This window comes from Mus musculus, chromosome 10, assembly GCF_000001635.26.
Source record: "Mus musculus strain C57BL/6J chromosome 10, GRCm38.p6 C57BL/6J".
Classification (NCBI taxonomy): Eukaryota; Metazoa; Chordata; class Mammalia; order Rodentia; family Muridae; genus Mus; species Mus musculus.
In genome coordinates, this window is record NC_000076.6 from 58,695,092 (window position 1) to 58,704,644 (window position 9,553).

The following is a 9,553-nucleotide window of genomic DNA, read 5'->3' on the forward strand; positions in this document are numbered from 1 at the left end:
GCAGAACAAGCTTGCTAGAATGCAGGTGTCTTAAGGGCAAAACTTAATCTGTACTGCTTATGGGCACTAGAGAAAACTGATGTTTTATAAGTTACACATACACACACATGTATACACTTTAAATTAAAATTTTATTAATTTTTTTCTATATATTTGATCATGCTTTCACTACTCCAATGTCACCCAGGTCTTCCCCCATTTTCTCCCTCATTCAACTCTCTTTCCCTCCCCACTTTTCTATAAAAACTCACAAAAAAAAAGAAAATAAAAAAAAGACAAAATGAAACAAATCAAAAAAAATCCAACAAACCAAAAATGAATAAAACAAAAAATGTCAAAATACAATAAGAAGTCTACAAAATTTAACAGATTTCACTTTGAGTTGGCCAGTTATTACTTGGGCACGGGGCCCCTGCACTGCAGCATGGTTGATTTGCCCAGTGACTCCATTGGAACAAACTGTCACTTTCTCAATGGGTATCAACTACAAATAGCTTATTGGTTAGGAGTAGAAACAAACATGTTTCCCCTTCCCGTCCTCAGTGCCGAAACGGTGTAGGTCTGGTGCATGCTGACATAGTGCCTTAGAGTTCATCAACTGTGCATCAGTCCATTATCTGGAGGATACTGCTTCCTTAGGTCATCCACCACCTCTGGTTCTTCCATTCTTCCCACCTCCTCTTCACATGGATCCCTGTGTCCTGAACAGGGGAGGTGATGACGACATCACATTTAGGACTGAGAGCTCCAAAGTCTCACTCTCTGAACATTGTCCACCTGTGGACTCTGTGTTCCTCTCCTTCTGTTGCAAGAAGAAATTTCTCTGATGAGGGATGAACAAGGCACTGATCTATAAATATAGAAATATGCCATTAGAATTCATTTTATTGTTTTATTCCTTTAGTAGAATAAAACATTAGCATTAGGTTTTTGTGATGGTTCGAACATGCTTGGTCTAGGGAATGGCACTATTAGGAACTGTAGCCTTGTTGGAGTAGGTGTGTCACTGTGGGTGTGGGCTTTAATACCCTTGTCCTAGCTGCCTAGAAGTCAGTATTCTGCTAGCAGCCTTCAGATGAAGATGTAGAACTCTCAGCTCCTCCTGTACCCTGCCTACCTAGATGCTGCCATGCTTCTACCTTGATGATAATGGTCTGAACCTCTGAACCTGTAAGCCAGCCCCAATTAAATGTTGTCCTTATAAGAGTTGCCTAGGTCACGGTGTCTGTGCACAGCAGTAAAACTCTAACTAAGACAGTTTTCCTCTAGGCCAATGCACTATCTAGTCTCAGGCTCTTTTGTGCATTTTAACAGAGTCAGTTACGGGTTTCATCTCATGGAGTGGGCCTTAAATCCAATAAAAAGGTTCTTGAATGCTACCATACCATTTGCGCCATTATTGTATCAGTCCATCTTGTAGGCTGCTGTAGGTCACAGGGTTTGTGGCTGGGTGGTATTGATGATGTAGTTTCTTCTCCAGTAGCATGCAAACTACCTTCCAGTACCATGAATGCTAGTCAGTAGGGGTGACGCTTCTAGTTAGGCACCAGTGTTACCATCAGAAGTAAGGCCTCAGCATCATGGTTGTGAAGAGTAACCAATACCTTAGCAACAGCCTGTGATGTTTGAGGTTCCATGGAACCCCTCTGGCTCATGACTCAACAAGATGTAACCCATTTCTGGCACTGCGGCCTTTACTTGGTTGGTATAAGATGGCTAATCAGGGCTTTGTGTCCTCCTTTAGATTATAGCTTCACTTAAAGTCTTTTCATAGATGTATATGTTTTAGGAAGCTTCCACAGTAATAGCCTTCCATTTGACCGTTGCAGAAGACCTTTAGTGTTAGGGGTCCCTTATTATAGCTCCACCTTTATCCTTATTCCCAATACCCTCCCCATTCAATCCTTCTATTCCACTTTCTTAATTCACTCCATAACATTCTATTCTATTCTTTCTTCCTTGAGAGATCCTCTTACCTGATCCTGACCCCTTCCCAGGTGCCTAACCACTGTGGTTATTCAGATCGAAAGACATATCAAAAGCTTAAAAGCTAACATCCACATGTAAGAAAAAAATGCAACATTTGTCTGTTGAGGTCTGGCTCATCTCACTCAGGATGATTTTTTTCTAGTTCTATCCACTTACCTGGAGATTTCATTTTTCGTAACTGCTGAATAATACTCCGTTGTACAAATGTACTACATTTTCATTATGCATGCATCACTGGTAGCTATCTAAGCTGTTTCCAACCTGGCTATTTTGAATAGAGCAGCAATGAACACGGATGAGCAAGCGGTGGGGTGTAGAGTTCTTTGATATACATCCCAGAGTGGTATAGCTGGATCTTGAAGTAGACTGATTTTCAGCTTTCTGAGGAAACTCCACACTGATGATGCCCATAGTGGCTGTACAAATTTGTACTCTCACCAGCAAAGGAAAAATGTTCTCCTTACTACACATCCTCACTGGTGTGTTGTGTGGTGTGCTTTAGTGATCTTTGCCACTCTGACTGGGGCAAAATGAAATCTCAAAGTAGTTCTAATTTGCATCTCCCTGATGGCTAAGCATGGTGACCATTTTAAAAGTGTTTTGTGGTCATTTGTGTTTCATCTTTTTGGGGTCTCTCTGCTTAGTTTGTGCTCCATTTTGAAATTGTGTTGTTTGGGTTTTTTTTTTTTTATTTTTGATGTTCAGTTTTTTAGTTCTTTGTAGGTGCTAACCTTCAATCAGATGTACAGTTGGTAATGGGTTTCTCTCCACTCTGTAGGCTGCTGCTTTGCCTGAATGGTGACGTTCTTTGTCATTCAGAACCTTTTCAGCTGCATGAGGTCGATTTATCAGCTGTAAGTCATAATATCTATGCTAAAGGTGTCCCGTTCAGAAAGTCCTTTCCTGTGTTAATGAGTTCAAACTTGCCCTCATTTTCTCTTCTCTCAGATTCAGAGGATCTGCTCTTATGTTGAGGACCTTAATCCACCTGCAATTGAATTTTGTCCAGGGTAGTAGATATGGATCTATTTTCACTTTTCTACATGCAGCTATCCAGTTTCTACATGCCTAGTACCATTGGTTGAAGATGGTGTTGTTTTCCCCCAGTGTGTATTTCTGGCTTCTCTGCCAAAAATTGTGTCCATATGTATGTGGAATTATGTATGGGTCTTCAATTTGATTCCACTAATTAATGGATCTTTTAAGTACTAATGCTTTGCTAAAACTGTGCTTTTTTTTTTTTTTTTTTTTTTTTTTTTTTTTTTTTTTTTTTGCTTTTTTCCCTCCTACTATAGCTCTGCAGTACAACTTAGAGTCATGGATGGTAATACCTCCAATAGTTCTATTATTATTCAGGACTGCCTTTAGCTATCCTAGGTTTTTTGTATTTTTTGTGACATTAAATGTTTTTTTTTTAAATCTCCATGAAGAATGTTGATGGGTATTATATTGAATCTGCAGATTGCTTTTGGTTAGGATAGCTATTTTATAATATTAATCCTACTGATCCATTAGCATGGGAGATGCTTCCACCTTCTAGTGTCTTCTTCAGTTTGCTTCTTTAATGTCTTAAAATTTTATTATATAAGTCCAGTTGCTTGGTTAGCGTTCTATCTATCTATCTATCTATCTATCTATCTATCATCTACCTACCTATATCTCAAAAGCTACAACTCCTTGATTTCTTTTTCAATCTGTTTGTCACTTGTGTATAGGAAGGCTACTAAGTTTTGTGCATTAATTTTGTATCCTGCTACTTTGATGGAAATGTTTATCAGCTGTAGATGTCTCCCAGTAGAGTGTTTAGGGTCTTTTATACATGAAATTATATCATCTACACATTAAGGATACTTTGACACCTTCTTTCTTTATTTGCTCTCCTTCGGTTGTCTTGTGTTTAAGTTAAGCCTTAGGTCTCCATTGGATAGGTCCTTGTCTTGTTCCTGCTTTCCTTGCGTTGTCAGAAGCTGCTACTACCAATGATACACTGAAATTCAGATCCTGGAGGTATTGCCTCTATGTTTACTTCTAGAGAGTGTTGGAGCTATGAGGCACATGGCCAGCTCTGTCTCTACTGCCAGATTTCAAGCTGAGAGAGAAACATGAGCGTGGGCATACCAGGGGATCATGAAGAAATCTCACAATGACAGGATCAGGTCTGGCCAATTTCTTCAGCTTCTTCAGGACAGGTTTAGATAAAGCCTTGTTTGAAATGAAGGACACCTCTGAAATGGAGAGTGACCTTTCCCAGCCTGGGCGGAGCTGTTGCCTGAACCTCCCACATCCCTTTTCTGTGGTGATTTACTCATATCGTTGGGCAGAGCTCGCACATTCAGTCAGTGGATAGTTGGATGCATCCTTGTGCCATCTGTGAATGCTGAGTCCTTCAGAGGCTCGGCAATGGCACCCCAGCCACACATCCTCCCTCTGTGTGGACGAGAGAAGAGACCTGTACAGGCATCACCCTGTTCTTACACTGTCTAAAACCCCTGGTGACACCAAGCATGAGTGTGGTGGATCCTCTTATTACTGTTTCCTATTATTTCTACCTTGGAAATAAAACACCAGGGTTTTTGTCTGAGGTGCTGAGAGCGGCCACTGAAGGAAAGAACCTTATAATTTGTTTGGGAAATAGAAAACCTTTGCTTCTAGATTTCGGAGCCACCTCACTAGTAATGCGATGGCCAGGATGCTGTTCAGAAAAGAGCTTTGTGCTAGTAACCGTTTTCTTACAGCCAGTTCACTGCCCCAGAATTACTGTTGCCAAGATGTTTATCATCTGTCAATCATGACTGACAAGTGTTGCCACCTGGAGCTTTCTGGAGCTTGTGTATAGGAAGGCTACTAAGTTTTGTGCATTAATTTTGTATCCTGCTACTTTGATGGAAGTGTTTATCAGCTGTAGATGTCTCCCAGTAGAGTCTTTAGGGTCTTTTATACATGAAATTATATCATGGGCATTAGCCATGATGTAATTATAGGGCATTAGCATTGTTCTGAATGCCAAGGCAACTTTTATTTGCAAATAGATGCCATTACTTAAGGTGCAGGATGGAGGCAATTGGGAACAGAGACATGTAAAAAAATCACTTCAGTGATGTCTTATCCCATTGTCTAGCAGTCTGTGTTGCTACTGTCCCCATCGCCATCCACAGTCCCTGCTCCATCTGGCACCCAGAAGCACCTTTCCCCAGTGCAGATAGGATCTACTCTCTTTTCATTTCCTACCCGGCTTCCTTAAAGGCTTTCTGTTGCCATGGTAACTAAAAATCTTCCTCGACCCCACTAAGGTTTAGTATGTCTTGGCTCCCACTGTCTCTGTACCCTCCTCATTCACCATTTTCCCAGAGCTTCTTCCCAGCACCTTACTGGCCACAGGATAGTTAATATTCACTTTTGTTTCAGTTTTCTTTCTGTTACTGTAATAAAACTCCGTGACTGAAAGCAAGTTAGAGGACAAAGAGATTTATGTGGTAGCACTTCCAAGTCACACTCCATTTTTGAGGGGAATCAAAGCAGGATTCCCCCCCCCCCCCCTTGCAGGCCCTTGACTAGAAACCGCAGAGGCTCAACACCCGCCCCCCCTCCATCAATTAACATACAGGGCAGTCCCCACAGTCGTGTGGAGAACAATATGATCAAGGCAGGCTCTCAGTTGACAGTTGGCACTTTCCTCTCAGATGACTGCAGGCCAGGTGATGCTTTTGTTCAGTGGCAGCCTATGTGGTGCTATGCAGTCTGCCTAGCAGGAAGGCACCCTTGCAGGCAGGTCAGGCTTCTTACCTCAGTGTCATACAACGTGAGTGTGTGGCTTCTCCGGCAACAGGGGCTTACTAGTGGGTGGACATCCAGGGACATTGGCAATAGCTTGCACTGTGTGCGGCCCTCTGGGACCTTGTTAACCAACAGATCACAGGCAAGTATCCCATACTTGGTACTGGATTTTCATTTAATACCATTTGGCTTTTGGGAGGAGCATTGTCCACTCACACAGTGTCTCCACTTAGACTTAAAAATCATTTTCTTTAATAGATTTACAAAATACTAGGATTCCACAGGGCCTTTCCATATTTTCTCGATTAGCCATTCTTGTCACCTTCTCCTCTCTCCATATCCCTCAACCCCACTTAATTCCCCATGACTAAGGATGTTGAACATTAGGGAAAAAAAGTATTTCTCCACCATTTATATTTCTTCTTTTGAGAATTCTGTTTACTTTCATTCCATTTTTAATGGAGTTTAGTGGTTTTTTTTTTTTGTTGTTGTTGTTCTTTGTATGTTCCAGATATGAATTCCTGTCAGATGTCAGATGTAAAAGTCCCTAGGAAGGAGGACTGTTGGCACTCTACATGGCTCCTTCCCTCAAATGATGGTGTCCTTTGCTGTACGGAAGCTTCTTAGTCCACAAGGTCCCATTTGGTTATTGTGAGTCTTAATATTTGCACTACCAGAGTCCTTTCCTTTTTCTCTTTTTTAGAAAATTTATTTATTATATGTAAGCACACTGTAGCTGCCTTCAGACACACCAGAAGAGGGCGTCAGATCTTGTTACGTATGGTTATGAACCACCATGTAGTTGCTGGGTTTCGAACTCAGGACCTTCGGAAGAGCAGTCAGTGCTCTTAACCACTGAGCCATCTCTCCAGCCCCAGAGTCCTTTTCAGGGAGCCTTTTACTGTGCCAATAAGTATATTCTCAACTTTCTCCTCTTTCAGACTCAGGATATCAGGTCTTCTCTTGATCCACTTGAACTAGAGTCTTTGTTTCGCTGAGGCTATGGTGAGTAAAATCATCTCCCCATTTCTGTTTTCAATTTTTGTTGTCGCTATGTGGGAAGGGCAAAGCGTTCAGTATGCTAATTTTATATCTTGCTTTTTAAAAAAAATTTATCAGCTTTAGGAGATTTCCGGTGGAGTCTTTTATATATAAAATCATATCATCTTCAAATTTGGTCTTCCTTTCCTACCTTTGTGCCCTTTATCTACTTCTCTTGTGCTATTGCTCGTGATAAGACTTCAAACACTTTATTGAACAAGACTTGGGAGAGTGGACATTCTTGTTTTGTTCTTGATCTTAGTGGAAATACTTTGAATTTTTCTCCATTTAGGGTGGTTTTGACTCTGAGCTTACTGTATGTTGCTTTTATTATATTTGCATATGCTCCCCACAGCTCTGGATTCCCCAGGACTATTATTATGAAGAAATATTGGATTTTGTCAAAGATCTTTTCTGTATTTAATAAGTGATCACATGGTGTCTTTCCTGAGATTCTTAATTACTATTTCTACTTCATTGGTTGCTATGTGTCTGTTTAAATTATTACTTCATTTTGGTTTTACATGGGTAGGTCATATATATCTAGAAAGTCACTCTTTTTTTTTTTTTTTTTTTTTTAGGTTTTCCAGTAGAATAACTTGTAAAACTGTATCTTTATAATTTGATGCATTTCTTCACTGTCCATTGTGATGTCTTCCATTTTATGGCTAATTTTGTTAATTTAGGTTGTCTCTCTTTATTTTGGGTTAATTTGGTTAAAGGTTTGTCACTATTGTTAATCTTTTCAAAGAACTGAGTGTTCATTAATTCATTGTACCACTTTTTTTTTGCTTCCATTTCATCTCTGATTTTGATTATTTCTTCCTATTTACTGTTCTTGTTTTCTCCAAGACCTTCAAGTGCATCATTAAGTTATTAATTTGAGAACTCTCAATTTTTGTTTTAGCCATAGAGGAAATATTTTTTTTGAAATTTTTATTAGGTATTTTCTTTATTTACATTTCAAATGTTATCCTCTTTCCTGGTTTCCCCTCCAACCTCCCTTATTCCATCCCCCCCCCCCCTTGCTTCTATGAGGGTGTTCCCTCCACCCACCCTCCCACCCACTCCCACTTCCTCATCTAGGCATTCCTCTATAATGGGGCATCAAACCTTCAAAGGACCAAGGGCCTCTCCTCCCATTGATATCCCACAAGGCCAACCTCTGCTACATAGGCAGCGGGAGCCATGGATACTCTTTAATTGGTAGTTTAGTCTCTGGGAGCTCTGGGGGGTCTGGCTCTTTTACTCTTTCCACTTCTTCTTCCATAGGGTTCCCTGAACTGGTTGTAGCTGTGACTCTAACAGCACAAGCAACCCTAGAGCTTAGGATGAGGTAGAAGCCACCTATTGATCTGAAGGTGGCCTTTACTAGTCTCTGTGTTCTCAGGAACCAGAATGTGAATATCGCCAGGAAAGCAAGATGGTGACTATGCTCCTGACACATACGAGGGACCATGAACCTGGTGACCTGTGAGGAAGAAATCTGTTTCTGTGCTCATCGGAAGAATACAGAATGTGGAAAATTAGCTGGGGAAAATCCATTACTGTGTATACATTATGAACCCAAATTGCTGATAACAGAGCAAAGGAGCAATGGAGAGTGTGCAAATCCCATGGGGACATCCATCCACTTGGACAGGTGGTATTTCAACAATAATGTGTGTAGTCTTTCAAAGTACCCACAACCAAGGTGTGAACAGTAACTACTGAACTATGTCTCTCTTATGACTACAAAGACTAGAGCAGGAATCTCACAACCAAGGAAGAGTGTATATACATCAGCTTAGGGGTATCCATTCTGTTGTCTATAAAGAACCTAGAGTAGACCATGACACTTATGACCAAGAGAGAATTTCTAAATTAACCTGGGGTGGGGTGGGGAATCTATCACAGTGTCTATCCACGACCACAAAGGCTAGATCATGAGGTTTATTTTCAAGCGAGACTGTATGAAGTCGGATTGCAGGATATCCATTACTGTATCAGTCCTGCAGACACAAACAGGGAATCTCAAACTTCAAGGCTAAAGAATAACATGTAAATCAGCTTGGAGGTATACATTACTGTGGCTATATTACAATCTGAAACAGCTTATTATGGGGCTTATGATCAAACGAGAGTGTGAAAACCATCCTGGTGGCAGAACGCATTATCAGTTGTTGAGCTCCATCCACATGGTGATAGGACGACCATGGACCTCCCAGGCAGAAAATCATGTGTCAGCACCTATCCTGGGAGTACAAAGCAGCAAAGATAATGAAAAGATTGATATTTGTCCATTTATTTTTACATTTTTCCTTTCATTGTTTAAGAGTCAAATTGTGATAATTTTCTTAAGAAACCAAGTTAAAAAAAAAGAAATAAAAATTGATAATTTTTAAAATGAAAGCCTTGACCATCACAAAGACTTAAGCCACGAATTTTACTATATAGATCACCTTAGATAAAGGCTATATCAACCTTCGTGCAAGTCATTCTAAATAGATTTTCTGTGTGTATCAGTATCATTGATGGCCAAATATTTATGTTCAGGATTGATCAATGCCTTAAATGCTTTCTGTGCATGTAGATTTATGTCTTGATTCAATGATGAGTGTACATGGCTAATGTTTAATGTGTGCTGCACATGCCTGACTTGCACCCCTGCATGAGAGGGTCACATGAGGCATCTTATGCTGTGGACCTCAGAGCGCTAGTGACATAGTCATCATCTGTGACTTATAATCCCAAAACCTTGCCATCATTG

The 9,553-nt window shown here is 40.5% G+C and overlaps 1 long non-coding RNA gene across 1 annotated transcript; it reads left to right on the plus strand.

Moving 5' to 3' along the window:
• Window positions 1-1,653: 1,653 nt before the first annotated feature.
• BB019430 (expressed sequence BB019430) lies at window positions 1,654-9,186 on the plus strand. The gene is made up of 5 exons (NR_033565.1): window positions 1,654-1,701; window positions 2,768-2,843; window positions 6,275-6,414; window positions 6,705-6,768; window positions 8,195-9,186. It is a non-coding gene; the product is annotated as an expressed sequence BB019430 (long non-coding RNA).
• The last annotated feature ends 367 nt before the right edge of the window (window positions 9,187-9,553 follow it).